General features: G+C 40.6%; 1 long non-coding RNA gene across 2 annotated transcripts; it reads left to right on the forward strand.

The window, feature by feature from the left end:
• Nucleotides 1-4,462: 4,462 nt before the first annotated feature.
• On the forward strand, nt 4,463-7,479 carry LOC311489878. Of its 2 annotated transcripts, none has more exons than XR_014699132.1 (3): nt 4,463-4,600; nt 5,781-6,125; nt 6,337-7,479. It is a non-coding gene; the product is annotated as an uncharacterized lncRNA (long non-coding RNA). The 2 variants fall into 2 exon arrangements; XR_014699133.1 differs by having other exon boundaries at nt 4,479-4,600; nt 4,777-6,125.
• Nucleotides 7,480-17,516: the final 10,037 nt, after the last annotated feature.

The raw sequence follows: 17,516 nt of genomic DNA on the forward strand, positions 1-17,516 counted from the left end.
TCAAAATAAAGCCCCCCTGCCTTGAAGAGACGCTGGCCTTCTGTTCCTTTGTGTCCTGACCGACACACCATCTTGGATGCTGTTATTACCTAAACGAATTAGCCCTTAGTCCCTTAGCTCCCTTACACCTTTGTTTTTGAAACATTGATTTCCACCTGACTGTCTAAGCACCATGCTTCAAAAGCCTTAATGTGAGCAAGATAGGAGGTCTCACCAGACGAGTCTGTTCTCAGTAACAAGCCCACTAAGGCCATGTCATCTGCATATTTAATCGGCTTGGAGTTATAATCATTAAGCGTGAATTCATTTGTAAATAAGGAAAAAAGCTTGTGGAAACCTTGTGGGCAACCTGTGCTTATGACAGCCTCTCCTGAAAGAGTATCATTAACACACAGAAAGTCTCTGATCCAAAGAATCAGGCCCTGCGAAAGGCGGGGGTACACCCTGGACAGGTTGCCAGTCCATCGCAGGGCTAACACAGAGACAGACAACCAGTCACACTCATATTCACACCTACGGCCAATTTAGAATCACCAATGAACCTAACCAGCATGTCTTTGGATGGTGGGAGGAAGCTGGAGAACCTGGAGAGAACCCACGCAGACACAGGGAGAACATGCAAAGGTGACCTTCTCGCTGAGAGGAATCAGTGCTAACCACCTCGCCACTGTGCGGCCCTGAAAGGCAGGAAAAAAAATTGATGTGTATAATTTTATTTTTAATTTAAAAACACATTTCTTAAACATAGACTGACAGGATGTGTACTACACTAAAGTGAAGTGAAGAGGTGCAGACATGTTACGTCTTTTTCGTTAGCTTTAGGTCTCAATACTGGGGCTCATTTCTTTCACCCTGCAGCTACTCAAAATATTTGAATCTCCCGCTAATAGTGTAAATGGCAGCAAATTTGTTTATGGTAAGTGATGCAGTTCCGCCACTTCGCGTTTTTTGTGCTTTTATCTTGAAGAGCATGCATCGCTCTTCTTCTACTTCTTCTTGTTATTGCTGATTAGACTTCCTGCTAGTGATGGGCAATCAAGGCTTTAACACGTGATTCAATAAAAGGTTAATTACTAGAAGCTTCAGTAACACAGTGCTCTATTAGGACATCTAGTGGACAATAAAATGTAGTACAATGGAGACGTGTCTTACTGGTTCATGCTTGTATGGGACTTGATTTGCCATGCACATTCCTGTTCGACTACATTACATGGATATGTGGTTTAAAGCTGATAATAAATACATTTTATACATATGATAATAAAATACATAAAAAGCAATCAAACCCTTGCTTCACTAACAGAAGACCGTTGTTTTTTCAATGTACCACTAGCCTCTTCGTATTGCGCATTTGTCGTTGGACGGTTTTGATTTACGTCACTACTATGCTGAACCCTCGTTAATTTAAATTTACACCAATGTTTTTGTTTCAGCACTTACATCAACTATTTTCTTTTGCTCTTGGTATCATGGTTTAGTAGTGTTAGAGAATATTTGTACTGAATGCAACTCTGTCAAAACAAATCTCTCTTGACTTAGTCATTATTTACTTCAAAGACTCATCTCATCTCTCCTGATGAGCCGAGACAACCAAACCAGTGACAGGGTTTCTGAATGAAGCAGTGAAATGGTTCATACGTCATAAAACACGTCATTTGTCCAAACCAAAACGGAGTGAGAGTTAGAAAAATAGGACTGTATAGCATATTTATGTTTGATTGCTCTAGACTAATGTATGGTTTCAAGTGGAAAAAAATAATAATAATAATAAGGATAATAATTATAAGGATACTAGTTATTGAAGACCACATTTCCTATTTGGCATGTTGGATTGTAACCCTATATACTCTTCAAATATATTATGTAATGAACCATTTAAATGGTGTTGTTTATGTATCTATGTCTATCAACCAGTCTAGTGTTATCTAACTAAGTAACTAATTTATCTATTTCTCTCTGTATCTTACTATCTATCTAGAAGGATTCTTCACAAAATATGCAATCTGATACAACACTACTAACTCTCAAAGCAACTAACACCAACTACAGCAACAAACCAACCTACTCTGCAAAGAAACATTCAAATTAACACCACTAAATAGGGATAGGATATCCAGGATATCCCTGAACACACTCGATCCCACCAGGTGATTCACTTGACGAACCGAACCTATCAGGTGATTCGTTTGCCCGCTAAAGCACTTGAACTGCTTCGAACGTCACTCAAGTGCTTCAAACGTCACTAGTCACGTGACCGAACCACGCCTCGGCACAGTGGTTCGATACAATATGTCGGAGCCTCGGGTGTCAAAGGACCATCACTACTTCCTGCTCCATTCTCGTCGTAACGACACGCTTACGTCGCTCCAGAGTTGGTAAAACATGCAAACAAATTATTAACCTGTCGTAGTCTATGTTGTTGACTTGTGAAAGGGTATTTTATTGTGGTTTGTAAGGACTGTCCAGGGGTGGAGCAGCAACTTTAAAAGTGGGGGGGTTATAGGGGTAGCACATGAGCATCTCAACCACCTTTGGCCCCTGTTTCAGTCTCCAGATCTAATGCAATGCATTTCTGGATTTTTTTCATGAGGATATGCCAATAATATTGCATTCAAAATGTACATTATAGCACAACACTATATAACCCAAGATATATATTCACAAACAATCACATATGGTATTAAGCATCCAATAAAGGCAACTGGACTTGTAGAGTCTTTTTGAGAAGACGTTTCACCACTCATCTGAGTAGTTTCTTCAGTTCTAGGAGAGTGGTGGGAAGTCTGAGGTTTAAATAGGAACTCCTCCTGAAAAAACTTGCTTGTTATGCTAATGACCAGAAACTGGTGCAGTTCATTTCCCTTGTTGAGGGGGGATTGTTTTGTCCCTGTCCTCTTTCCTATGAATGGTGCTCTAACGACTCTTGTCCGTCAGAGGCCACAGTGTCAAGGTGTGAATGAGGTTGCCCACCTCCTCTGTTTAGTGAAGGTTTTTCCAGTCTGACATAGATGGCTTCCTTTACTCCTCTTTCAAACCATCAGTCTTCTCTGGCTAAGATTTGGACGTTGTTATCTTCAAAGGAGTGTCCTTTGTCCTTCGGGTGTAGGTGGACCGCTGAATCGTTTCCTGATGAGCTGGCTCTCCTGTGCTGGTACATGCATTAAGCTATTAATAATAAATGGTATTAAGCAATTCATTTATGTTTTATTAGGAACAAGTGTGAGTGACTAGAACACTGTGTTAATATTCCTGAACATGGAAGCGTTGAGGAAAAAGTGGGGGGATGAAATCACCTCATTGAAAATCAATTTTTTTTTTTGGGGGGGGGGCATGAAGATTTTCTTATGTACCAAAGGGGGGGGCTGTCATTGGTTTAGAGGGGGGGTTCACCCTGGAGAGAACCCATGCAGACACAGGGAGAACATGCAGACTACACACAGAAAGGAACCAGTGGGCCTGGATTAGAACCCAGAACCTTCTGGCTGGGAGGCATCAGTGCTAACCACCACACCACTGAGCCGTCCGTGTACAAGTAAAAACTGTATTGCATAGTACCAGTGCTCCTCATATTATGTAATTATGTGTAATCACCAGTAGAGGGTGATAAGGGTTTTGAGAGTTTTGGAGTGTTGACCGCTCAAGGGCAGGTATCTGTTTTTGGATACCTATCAATAAAGATACTGTAATCATTTTTCTATCACCTTTTCCATCAGAGGAACAGTATTCTGTGTACACAACACATTATTATTTACCTCGTCTTACTGCAATCACACAGAACTTTACAAGAAAAGTTATAGTTCTGAAGAATCAAAACTGAAAGTGCTCTACTCAAATTGAATGTTGAAGCTATAATCTAATGAGCTTTAGATAGATAGATAGATAGATAGATAGATAGATGATACTTTATAATACATCAAGTAATGTTAGACTAAGAGGCAATGCAACATCCACGCACTGAATGGCTGCCCACTGCTCAAAAATCGCCTAAGTCATTTTTTGTCAAATAGTTTTTTTTGCCGAAATCATCTCCTCGCCGGCCACTTATGGTAAAATCGCCAACATCCTCAGTTGATCAGTTCAAGTAATTTTACCCCTTTAAGATGATGGCCTATGACAAGTGTGTGAGACTTCTGGTGAAGTTTTTTGTTTCCTGAAAAACTTGAAAAAATTAAAAAAAGATTATCAGAAATGTTTTACAGTTGGAATCACACTATGAAATGATAATTAAAATGGCATGAAAAAATGTCACATCATATGTTGGTTTCATTTTTAAAATAAGTGAGAGTTACAAAAACTGTCCCAATGCAGCTGAATTCAGGCTACTTTGAAAAACCCTTCACTTGTTAGTGCATGAGAAAAGTGAAGTCATTACAGTTTTCTTGTTTGGTAAGTGAATCACCACCCCCTCCTGTTTCCTTCTTTCTGCTCATAGGCGGGCTATAATCGCACAGTCACAGGCTCACAGCTATAATCTCAGTGGAACATATAATCTCACATTCGACAAGAGCAGGCGACCGTACGCTCATGGCTGCAATAACATCTGCACGGCGTTTGGCTTCCTTTCTGTGTCTATGGACATTAACACTGGGTGACACTGAAAGTGAGTAGTGTAGCTATGTCGGGCGGAGGGAGCTGGGGGATTTGATCACTGAGATATTCAGTTGAAATAATTCAGTTGCTGCTAACATGTTGTGTCGCTGCTATTTTTTGTAATGACTGTGTTCCTCTGTGCATTACTTAGTTTTGATGTCTGATTTTAACTAATTTATGTTGCAGTACAAATTGTTCCGAGATTTCCGTCCCGAAATCTTGAACCACCGTGTGCCACTCCTTCGTCTTACTTCAGCTGCGTTCGTTTTTGATTTCGGCTGACTCCGACTGATCTGAAGGACAATATGACTGCAGGGTTGAAGCGTTACAAAAACACCCTCGGCGGGTACATTTCAGCTGAGATCCCAGCAGCTTGCAGCCTTGGGTTTTTTGTTGTTGTTGCCGATTACAACGAATAACGAACGTGATTAAAATTCAGTAGATAATACTCAAAAGTGTCACGTGAGGTTCTTTATATATTAGAGAACCCCAGTACCTGTTTATCCTCCACATTAATTTTCTCAGATAATAAGAAAATAATAAAAGAATACATCGCTATTTAAAAAACAATGAATAAGCAGCATGCCGACACCGTTGCTAAAAAGTTAACAGTAGGCTATACTCGTGTCATCGCTGTAGGTTTTTTAAACAAGTCAGACATGTTAAATATGTTCATAACACACCATCTTTGTAGAAGAGCTGTCAGACGTCCTTTTTACAGTCTGTGGTATACACTCAATGGTTCCCACGCAGTTTGACATGGTGGCATTGTGCAACACCACTACATTTCTAACCAGGATGCATTGTTTTAAACGCAACAGACATGATGTTAAGATAGCAGTGCTGCAAACACCTGAGGAATAACATTTTTAAAAATGGAAAATTTTGTATAAATGCATAGTTTTATAATTACTTATTTGTCTCATTGAAATCTGACATCTTTGCATGGAAAGTGTGAAGTTAAATAAATTCAGAGAAAAAAACTGCCTTAACACAGGAGAAAAATATTCAGAGGAACAAGGACCACATGTCTATTTAGCATTATGTCTGTATTTTGCGTTAGTTAAAGCTGTTGAAAGATATGTCAAAGTGCCATCTAGGCAGTGTTTGTGTTTATATGACATGTTTTGAGAACTTCTCACATTAAAAGATGTATTACTGACATCTTGTTTTTTTTTTTTTTTCACAAGATATGGTTGCAGTGCCAGGACAAACTGTCAGTCTCCAATGTCTGATTGCCAAGGATAAAACCGTGAAAGCACTGTTGTGGAGAAGGCCTGACTTGAATGAGTCAGATGGTTGTGTGTTCTTCTTCAGAGAAAACCGCACCTATGAATCCTTTCAGATTCCATATTTTAGAGATCGAGTGAAGCTGAGTGATCCAGGGATGAAGAATGGAAATGTGTCTTTGACATTGAGTAACGTTAATGCCAATGACACTGGAACATATGAATGTCACGTAATAGTGAGTAGCACAGGGCGCAGTAAAAGGACCACTGAGTTAAGGAAAACTGTCACACTGACTGTAAATGCAGGTGAGTTGAAATGAAGCTGCTTCCTGGTTGTTGATGTGAGAGAGAAAGATCTCAGATCAGATGTTTGACTTTTAGAAAGATGTTGTTGATGAGACTTTCTAGAAAACAGCTGGTCTGAGTGATGTGATCAGAGTGCAGTAGATAATGTCTGACAGCAGTTTGTTCTTCACTCATCAGCTACCTCACACCTCACACCTGCTTCTGTCTGCAGGTCACACAGATGAATCCAGTCGAGAACATCCTGGTCTGATAGCTGCTGTTGCTGTTGTCCTTGTCATGGCTGTTTCTTTGATCACTCTAAGACACATGAAGAAGAAATCTTCACCTCCCTCCTCCTCATCCTCCTCATCCTCCTCATCCTCCCCACCCTCCTCCCCTCTTTCTCTTCAGTCATCTGATCAACTCCTGGCCTGAAACAGCCTGGCAGCAGATAAACCAGAGTTTGAACCCAGTAAAGAAACAAAGAATCCTATTGGCTGCTTCACAGAGGTCCTGACAGTAGCTGATGAACATCTGGAACATCTGGTCTATCAGTCTGCACCAACATATGTTCCCCTCCTAGAATTGCCACCTTATCGTGGTGGGGGGGTTTGAGTTCTCAAAGGATCCTGGGGGTTGTGTTATCTGGAGCAGTAGCTCATGGTAGGGTCTCCCCTGGTAGACTGGTCCCAGGTGATGAGACAGACAAAGAGCAATTCAGAAAGACTTTGAGCTGTGACTGTCACAGCTGTTAAACTACAGTGCATCACAGACTGACCAGAGACCAGGACTAAAATAATATCTTTAAAACAAACTCAACTCCTTCATCTCCTTTTAAAATTTACACAGATGTAAGTGGATTCATCCTAATGTGACAGTCCTAGTGATTAAATGATGTTGTAAAATAACATGAAAGATGTTTCTCTGGTTCTTCTATAGTGTATACGTGATCTGCTTCAAGATGAGATGTAGAGCAGGACTGGTACATTAGGATGTACCTAATGAACTGGTAAGTGAGTGTAGAGCTCTGGTTTATTGTTGCTGTTCAGGCTGATAAAGGTCTTCATCATTAACCTGTAGATATCTATAACAAAGCTCTACTGCTTTACTGTGCTCTACACTGATGGTGTTTTGGATGTAGGATCAGGAACATGTAGCCTGTATAATGTGTTTATTGATTGGTGGCAGTGCATTGCTGTTTAATTGATTTTATGTCATATGTGAACATGTGAAATTAAATGAAGTTTTATTTTTTATATTTGTATATTTTTTCAAACTGAAATTATTCTTCCTTCATTCATTCAGATTCAGAAACTTTATTTGTACCGTATAAGATCCATAAATAATAATAAAAAAAAACAATACACAAATGAAACCTGATCTAAGAGTATTTATTAGGACACAGTCTAATCTCTCTGAGTCCAGCTCAACCAGTCCCACACAAACTACAACTACAACAACACAGCAGCAGTTTTCCAGGTAACGTCAGGTCAACAACCTGCAGAGGTCACAGTCAGGTCTTCAAATAGTCCAGCAGTCTCTCATTATGTCCTCAGTTCATCTGGAACAGTTCAGAGTGACGTCTCTCTTCATATCTGACAGAATAATATCAGATCAAATCCTTTTTTTTTTTTTTTTTTATTTATTTTTAAATGACACACAAATATACAGTGACAACAATTAACATACACATAGACAAGACAAAGTTCACCTGTTCACAGAACTACTTAAGCTTAACAAGCTGTATTGAGCAGCAACATGTACACAGTTATTACTAGCAACCATAGTAGTTTTCAACATTCATCGGCTGAGGAATCAGCGTTGCAAATATTGCAAAAAGGGGGACCATGAGCTCTGTTTTTCCAGTTTAATAAAATTGTTTTTTTTGCAATGGTAAAAGCAATCAGGATAAAAGGCTTAACTGTCTTATTGACATCTAAATTAGACAAGTCACCGAGAAGTACAATAATGGGGCATAAGGGGATGTCAAAGTTCAGTATTTCAGACAAAATTTTTATCACTTCTGTCCAAAAGGAGTTGATACATACACAGTCCCAGAGAGCATGGACATAATCATCAATAGAATCTGGACAGTGTGGACAATTACTATTTTGACTAAAGCCCATCTGATAGAGTTGCTTTGTAGTTATATGGGCTCTATGTAGGACTTTATATTGGATCAACTGAACTTTAGAATTACACGACATAGAGAATGTGTTATTACATATTTTTTGCCAGTTAAGGTCTCTAGGCAGATTCTTTATGTCCTTGGACCATTTGTGTATGGGGATTGACAGGGCTTCTTCGTTAGATGTTAACAATTTGTAAATTTGTGAAAGTTTTTTCTTTGGCTTTAGGTTGCACAGCTTGTCATATAAAGGGGAATTAAGATTGTTGAAACTCTTGATGTTTAAATATTTCTTAAGCACTTCCCGTAACTGTATATATCCAAAGAAACACTGGTTCGGGATGTTAAATTTCTCTTGGATCTGCTTAAAGGACATAAAGAATCCATTTCTAAATAAATGTCCCAATTCTGTTACCCCTTCCCTCTTCCATATTGGCATTAGAAGGGGTTTATTATTCACAAGAAACATGTGGTTGTTCCACAGTGGAGTGTGTGTGGAGACTGAGAAATTAGACTTGAGGATTTCATTTGTCTTCCACCATGCTCGTAATGATGTGTTGATTGTGCAACTACCATAACCTATAGATTTTTTAATGGTTTTATCCATAAATAAAAGGTTCTGCAATCTCAACCCTTGAGTTAATGTATTTTCAATATCTATCCAAGGAGGATTGTCAGTCTTAATCCAATTGCATACCTGTAATATCTGATGTGATAAAAAATAATAATGAAAGTCTGGGGCTCCAAGTCCTCCACTGTGTTTTGGCCTCTGAAGTGAGCTTAAACTGATTCGTGCTTTACCCCCTTTCCAGTAAAATCTGGTGATGGCGCTATTAAGGGAGGAGAACCATCTAGGGGGAGGGGTAACAGGGATCATAGAAAAAAGGTAATTTACTCTCGGAAGGATATTCATTTTAATGATGGAGACTCGTCCGAGTAGGGATAATGGCAACTTAATCCACCTTTCAAGGCTATCTTTGATGTCCTGCAGAAGGGGATTATAGTTGATCTTAAATAGATCATTTAGATTAGTAGGTACTTGAATACCGAGGTACTTGATTATTTTGGAAGGTTCTTTAAAAGGGAGATTCCACTCCTCAGCCTTCCAAACCCAATCTGCTGTGTCTGATATCGACAATATTTCGGATTTTGACCAATTAATAGAATATCCTGACACTTTGCCATAGTCTTTTATCAACTTGTGAATCAGTGGGAGTGATGATGAGGGGTTAGTAATATATAATAAGATATCATCTGCATAAAGACTTATTTTGTGGTGATAAGACTCAGATCTTATTCCTGATATCCCTCCACATTGTCTAATGGCAGCTGCTAGGGGTTCCATAAATAAAGCAAGGATAGGGGGCATCCTTGTCGGGTACCCCTTTGTAACTGAAATGGTTGGGAGATTACTCCATTGGTTATTACTGAGGCCTGTGGTGAGTTATAGAGAACTTCTATCCAATTGATGAAATAATGGGGGAAACCAAATTTTTGTAATGTTGCAAAAAGGAAGGTCCATTCTACCCTATCGAATGCTTTTTCAGCGTCGAGGGTGGCTATGATAAATGGCGAATTAGATTTGGTGAGACTACTCCTATAAGCACTAATTAGATTAAACAATCTTCGGGTGTTATCTGAAGATCGCCTTCCTTTAATGAAGCCTGTTTGGTCTAAATGTATTAAAGGTGTGATTACCGACTCCATTCTAGTTGCTATCACTTTGCTTATAATTTTAATATCTACGTTAATCAATGATATAGGGCGATAATTGGAGCATTGGCTATGATCTTTATGTGGCTTGGGAATAAGTGTGATATATGCTGTGTTCATATGATAGGGTATAGTGCCCTTTTGTTGTATTTCAGCTACCATTTTAATGAAGAGCGGGGAAATCAGAGGCCAGAATTTTTCATAAAATTCTGCTGGATAGCCATCAGGCCCTGGAGATTTATTACTGGGCATGAGATGGAGAGCTTTAGTGATTTCCTCTAATGAAATAGGACTCTCTAACTGCTCTGTTTGTATTTTAGACAACCTGGGTAAGGCTATATTCCCCAAGAAATCGTCTACCTCCTGAGTTGAGGCATCCTGCTCTGAGGTGTACAATTTTTTGTAGAATGATCTAAAGGTTTCATTAATCACCTCAGCCTTTGTGGATGGAGTGCCAGATGCATCTGTTATTGAAGATATGATTGACTTCTCATGTTGCTGTTTAATTTGATTGGCTAAGAGTTTGCCTGTCTTATCTCCAAACTCAAAATAATGTTGTCGGAGCTTGAGACATATCGCTTCTGTTTTCTTGTTATATATGCTATTCAATTTATATTTAACATCCAATAACTCTTTATTTACTGGTCCGTCAGGTGTCCTAAAAGCCAGAATTTCCAGTCTCTTAATTTCTTTCAGTAGTTGTTGTTCCTCTGCTCTGTCTTTTTTCTTTTTATACGAGCAATATGAAATTATTCTTCCCCTCATGAACACCTTAGCAGTTTCCCACAATGTGCATGAACTAATGTCAGGAGCGTCATTACTAAACAAGAAAGAATCCCACTCAGAAGTGAAATAATTATAGAATTCTTTATCACTCAGAAGCGAGGTGTTAAAACGCCACCTTGGAGGTGGATAAGAGTGTTGGTCTGCTAAAAGAGTAATTCTCACAGGACCATGATCTGAGAGGATAATACTATGAATAGTTGAGTCTATTATATTACATGCGCAAGAGTTATTAACCAGAAAATAATCATAAAATATAAAAATATCATATCAAATCCTAAATCAGGCCTGGTTTCAGTTGAATGATGTCCTGCTTGTACAACAGAAGGAAGAATATTTCAATGAAGCTGATAGAAAGCCTGTAGGCCTCCAGACGAGCCTCGCCCTGGAACCAGAGAACAAAATGGAGGGAGGAGTGTTTTCAGAGCGTCTCTGGTTTCAAGCTGCAGTCGCCTCCTCCCCCACCGTTGGAGCTGAATGAGGAAGTGGTTTTATCAGACTGAGCTGAACTCAACCATGTCTGTGACGGCTGCAGTCAGTGTTTGTCGTCCAGTTCCATGTTGAATGCCAACCTGGACTGGCTCCTTTCTGGCAGCAGCAAGTTCAAAATGTTGATGTGAGTGAGAGCAGGGGAAGTCTGAGTAGAAGTCATCTGATGCTGGTTTAGAAACAGAGTAGAAACCCAAAGCCACAACACTGAAGACCATATGTGCTGGTTGAGAGTAGAAATGGATAGAAACAGGTTGAAGAAGCTGCTGTTCTGTTCAGTCTTCTCATGATCAGGGTCATGATGTTGCTTTGTCAACAGGAAGTAGAGACAGTTCCTGGAAACAAGTCTAAAAGTGTCCGAGCTGCTGAAGCTGCTGCTGATCACATATTTGACTTGATTGATATTAAACAGCTCTACTAAGTATTCACAGACTAAAATCTAGACTAGACGGGACTCTGGCCTCAGGGCGTCCCAGTTATCAGTGAGCAGCAGGTTCAAAGAGGAACTCAGAGATCAGACTGTGTTACTGTTTGAGTGTCTGCTCTAGAGTCAGTCCCTGGAAAGTCGAATATTTAGTCACATTCTCGTGGGTTTCTCTGCTCTGGGATTCAGGGGATTTCACTGCAGTCGCTCTGAAGCACTTTTTAAAAACTCCACAGAGTCTGAATCAAGTCAAGTGGAAAGTTTTCATGGTCATCAGCACCTCCCCCTCAGTGTGAACCAGGAAGAACAGAGCTGTTCCTCTTTAACACAATCAACTGTAAAAGGCTAGAAAGACTTTCCTCCTGTTCATGTGGCCAGAAGAATCAAAGGAAAAGAAGACAAAGTCTCCATGAGACACAGACATGTTGTGGACGGATGTTAATCCAGAGTCTGAGTGTGGACTCTGTGGTTAATCTCTCATCATGAATAGACTCAGTGTTTCCAGAGCAGTGTGACAGTCATCTCTGTGTCATCACTGAAAATAAAAGGTGACAATGATCTACAATGACTAATTTAAGCATAACCTTTAATTTTCTTAGTGTTTCCACCAGAGGTTGCGCTAGACTTTTTCGTTGTCGGTCATTTTGACTGACAAGGTCATAAAAATTCCGTCATAATCTACTTTTACCCGTCACTTTAAATTTTTTTTTTTAAACGATTATATATTATCATTTAAAATAAGGACATATTCAATAGCATTTCATTTTCATTGAAGTTTCATTAACTTTAAGTACTTTTTTCAGAACAGTATTTACTTTAAATGGTAACCAAAAAAATAAATAAATAAATAAAAATTTCGGCTGCCGACACGTGTCCGTACTCGGAACGGGACTGCTAGCGTAAACAGCTCTTGGACGGTACGCACAAGCTTCCACTGTTAAGAGCAAAGGGGATGATGACAGGCTCAGACTCAGACTCAGAGGCAGAAAGCAGATAAGTTGGGAGAAATATGGCTAATATTTTCAGCCGATTACACAAAAATTGCAGCAACTTTAAATGACCGTGGAGCTAAAACAAACGCGTCATCATAGGTTATGGAAGTAAAATTAGAACGCCAGTCATTGAATTCAATTGTAATAAAGTTACACACGACCCACAACATAAATAACAAAGAGGATCAGGAACGGATAAAAACAAATTATCCATCTGACGATTTTCAAGTGCAGCGCAGCTGGCTTAGTTAGTTGCGCCGTTGCGCATACGGTGCGTAGAAGAAGATAACTTCTTCTCCGCCATTGCATTTTGCATCTCGCCCACCCCCTAGAGGCAGTTCACGCATCTCCAGGGGTGCGCTCACCACACTTTGGGAATCCCTGGTCTATGGTTAGCCGAGCCAGAGAATGTCTAATAAGGCCGAGCTCTGATGTGTGCATCAGTGTAATCAGTGGACCAGGAAATCATGCACCGACAATAGATGTTTGGAACGCAAACTTCGATGAGAGACAAGAGCCAATTAATAAGGTCTCTCGCCACCATGTGGTCAGGGGTGTGAATTGCAATCTGTCAAAATGACGGACGGCCTTCAGATTTTTCCGTCATATTTAAAAAAAAACGGTCAATGACGGAAAATATTCGGTTAACGCGACCCCTGGTTTCCACCCACTAACCTAACTATCTATTACTTCCAGCTGAGGGTAAATTCCCCTCTTTAGTCTACTTTAAACTCTGTTGGACATGATGAGTAACTGAGGTCTGGAACAGTTTACGTTTATAGTCTTCACACACTTTTAAATATAACAAGATAGAAAGACATCAGGGTGATGGGCCGATGTCTGTTAAGTATTTCCATACTGGAGGACATGCTTGACTCCAAACTTTATACCTATATTTCAACATTTTCCTGTTGTCCTGGGAGGGGGTGCTGTTTTTCCCCGTGATCCTGGGAGGTACGTGGTAGGGTGCATCAGCCAGCGGTAGGGTCTCCCAAGACAAATCGTTCCCAGGGGAGGGACCGGACTAATAGCCGGTTTAGACTTCTGCATTAAGTTCACACAGAGGCTGAGGCGACAGCACAGACTCTAGCACCATAACTGACGCACACCTCCCCAGAAATGTAAAGATACTTTTAGAGTACTGCAGGACCTAGACGCAGTAACCTGCGTATCTGACCGAGCGAAATTTGGCCGAAATTTCTCCGAACACGAGTCATACAGACCTTACAGATCCTTTATTGCAGTCAATAATAAACAATCAATTTGAAAATTGCGGAGATGGAGAAGCAGCCGGAAATACTAAAGAGGAAACATGCTGCTACCAAGTGGACCAATCACAGCTCTTGTGCTCTGCATCGCCGCGTCGTCTATGGTGTTAGGTCCACACAGGCTCTGTGTAGGCGTCTGTGTTGTCGCCATAACCTCTGAATCAACTTAAAGAACTAGTATAAACCACCTATAACTATGCGCTACGCCGCCTGTTTCTCTTTAGTATTTCCAGCTGCTTCTCCATCTCCACAATTTTCAATTTGATTGTTCTGGATCGATAAAGACAGAACTACTGACAAGTGTTTCAGTGACATTGCTACAGAGCGAGCCAGACTAATAAGTATAAATGACTGACACCAGTGAAGTCTACATGCGTAGGCTACTTCGTCTATGTCCTGCAGTACTCTGAAAGAGTCTTAGAGTGATTCACAGACCCTGGTAGGTACGTTGGCTGCAGTACCTCCAGTACAGACCCCACCTGGAGCCAGACCTGGGACCTTAGCTCTCCAGCAAGCATCTGGTGTCCAGGCTTCCCTCCATGGGCCGTGGCCAGAAACAACGAGGACCCGCCTCTCTGGGTTTGTGTCTGCAAACAGCTAGTTGTGTGTGTCTGAACTTGATCCATCACATCATTTATTTAACGTATAAACATGTCATTTAAAGAGTCATGAGCGTTTCTGTTTCAGAGTCACGGTGCTTTTCAGTTGAGTCATATCTCAACAACAAGAGTCCCTCAGGTGAGTAGAAAAGTTTCCAGAACCCAGAGAGAGATTCACATCTCTCGTATAATCATCACGTTGAATTCACCCATTTTCATGTGGAAATTCAGTGAAAAGCAGAAGCAGAGGCTTTTTATTTTTTAACAAACAGAAAGTTAAACTATGTGAATGCTCTGACGTCGCTTATAGATTTCTGCTTATCTCAGCGGAGCAGTGTTTCCTCTAATTTAGCTCTGTGGACAAAACAGGAAGCTGACTGCTTCTGCAAAGTCTGCGGGAGTCAGATAAATACAGTTTAAAAGATAAAAGACAGTCTCAGGAAACAATGTTTATACACTAAAACAGAGCTAGGTAGTTTCTGCTGTTAATCGCAGTGAGGAATGAACAGACTTTACGCTGGGGGAAACAAAATCAGGAAATGATTTAACGGCCCACCTACACCTGAAGGTCAAAGAGGTTTTTATTTCCATTTAAACCACATATAACACATAGTGAGACGAGGAGACGTCTTTTATTGGTTAATGAACCAATAAAAAGACGTTACACAACAACAGAGAATTACTGGCTGTAAGGATTTGAATGATTAGTATCACATTGTGTGCAAAGGTTCAGATATGATTGTGGTTTATGGGTGTGTGTCTGTTGGCGTATGTTCAAGAGTCTGATGATCAACAACAGGGAAGTACTGTATCTAGCCGTAAATGGAGACAAGTCAAACAAGTTTCTGATAGGCTCCTCCCACAAATGTTCCTGTTTACTTCAACTTCTCAGCAGTTCCACAGAAATGAGGAAGCTTTTTTTAAATACACATGACCTGGAGAACAAAGGAGGGTTTTGTTGTGTCAAATCCTCCCTCTCTGTGTTTGTGAGGCTGTTAGCTGCTCTGTTGTTGAGCTTTGACGATGAACTGAAAGAAGTGAATTTGAAAGTGTAGGATGTGTTGAAAGAAATTTGAAATTTGATCCTGTGTGTGGACGTGTCTACTTTGTCTCTACCTGACTGATAAAGGAGCATGAATCAGACTTTATGGTGGTTGTTAACCTTTGAGCCTGCAGATAATAACCGTCAGGGACAGAGAGGAGTCAGAACTAAAATGGAGGAGAGTTGTTGTTTGCAGTAGCTGCACCTCCTCATGGTCTGAATCAGGACTTGGTTTCAGGAAGGCATGATGGCAGCGTCTAGCTATTTTCTCTGAGCACTGAAAGAAACTAAAAACCAGAGCGTGACACACAAGATGTGTAAACAGGAGGGAATGGAATGAAACACGCCCTGACAAGTACGATACGAATGATAAGAACGTTCTTTCACTTTAACTCTTTATAGGGCACTGATAGAAATACATAACCAGAGTGTTACTGTAGGACATAAGAAGACTCTTTCACTTTTGTAACTTTCTTTAAAATCTTTCATTTTCATGTAGAAAATCGAGGTCAGTGTAGTTACCATATATGGTTCCTTGTTCTAAAGTGGTAAACTAATGTAAACATGTATGTAGAACATTAGAACCCTAGACAACATTAGGACACTTCTTCTTCATGGTTCCTAATAAAGTAGTTATGCTCAGCGTTCATTCAGAGGTGGACCTTGTAGACCACATTAGACCCCGAGAAGGTTTCCTTGATCTTCTCTGATTGGCTGAGTGAAAACAACATGCTTCTAAACTTCACTGAGACGCCTCGGGACGCCCCATAACGGGTTAACTGTGGTGTTTAAGTCCTCTGTGTGAGGTCTCTCATGTCTCTCATGTCTGGTCTGACGGGTTAAACTGCATCATTCAAACAGTCACTTCTCAGAAACGAAGGCGAAGCTGCTCTGCAACTTCAGATCATAACAGAGACATGAGAGTTTAGGAGGTTGTTGTTTTTTTTAACATTTATTCTTACTGCAACTTATCCTCTTGCTTTAAATAAAATGATCTGCAGACATGGTTCACTGTGGTTCACATGGTTCAGGAAGCCCACTCATGGTGGAGCTGTGCAGCAGGGTGGGAGGATGCGTGGGCGCCAGTCTTCTAATCTGGGCGGGAAGGTCTCTCTCTGGAGATTCCCGCGCCCTTTTGTGGGCCCTGAGGGAGAAACAGCATATTTGTGGATCCTGTAAATAAAGAAGAGTTTTAAAACTAAACTAGTGTCTGGTTTAACAACTGTTAATTCATGATGAAAGAACCCGAAGGTCACATCTGTGTTTGTTTACACCTGCGTGGCACAGACCGAGGTGGATCAGTGGAAACCCACAGCAGGCTGGGTGCAGGTAATAACAGGTGTGTCTCTGCCTTGGTGATGGGCTGTGTGGCTCATGGTTGCCATCATCATCTCTACAGAGACCTGGCTCAGAGACTCATGTCGACTCGTGTGGAAACAAGAAGACGTTGATACTCAGACTCAGCGTCTGCTCATTTTAATGTGTGTGGCACGAATACACAACTGCTGATGTTTGATGATGATGATGGTGGTGATGAAGGCTGTTAGTGGCTCATATTTGATGATGAACTGAATGAAGTGAATTTGAAAGTGTATGATGTGTTGACTAAAAGAGGAATCTGATCCTGTGTGGACGTGTCTAATCTCTGATGATGCGTTCCAGCGATAGAGGCATGTCTCTACCTGACAGACACATTTTTATGTGGGTTCGAGCCTTTCAGCCTGCAGCTAATAACCGTCTTCAGGGACAGAGAGGAGTCCTGCATGGCTCTGAATGAACCTCTTCCTCGTTAACACAACTAAATGGAGTTGGAGAGTTGTTGTTTGCAGCAGTCTGAATCAGGAAGTGGTTTCAACAGAGACCTGAGCTCTCCCTCTTTAACCAGCTGCTCTGTAGAGAAACACCTTCAAGAATCCAGATCCATGCAGTTCACATCGTGTTCTGGAGCATCCTTCTTTAAATCTAATACACTGA

The sequence above is a fragment of the Chelon labrosus genome (assembly GCF_963514085.1).
Source record: "Chelon labrosus genome assembly, chromosome: 1".
NCBI lineage: Eukaryota > Metazoa > Chordata > Actinopteri > Mugiliformes > Mugilidae > Chelon > Chelon labrosus.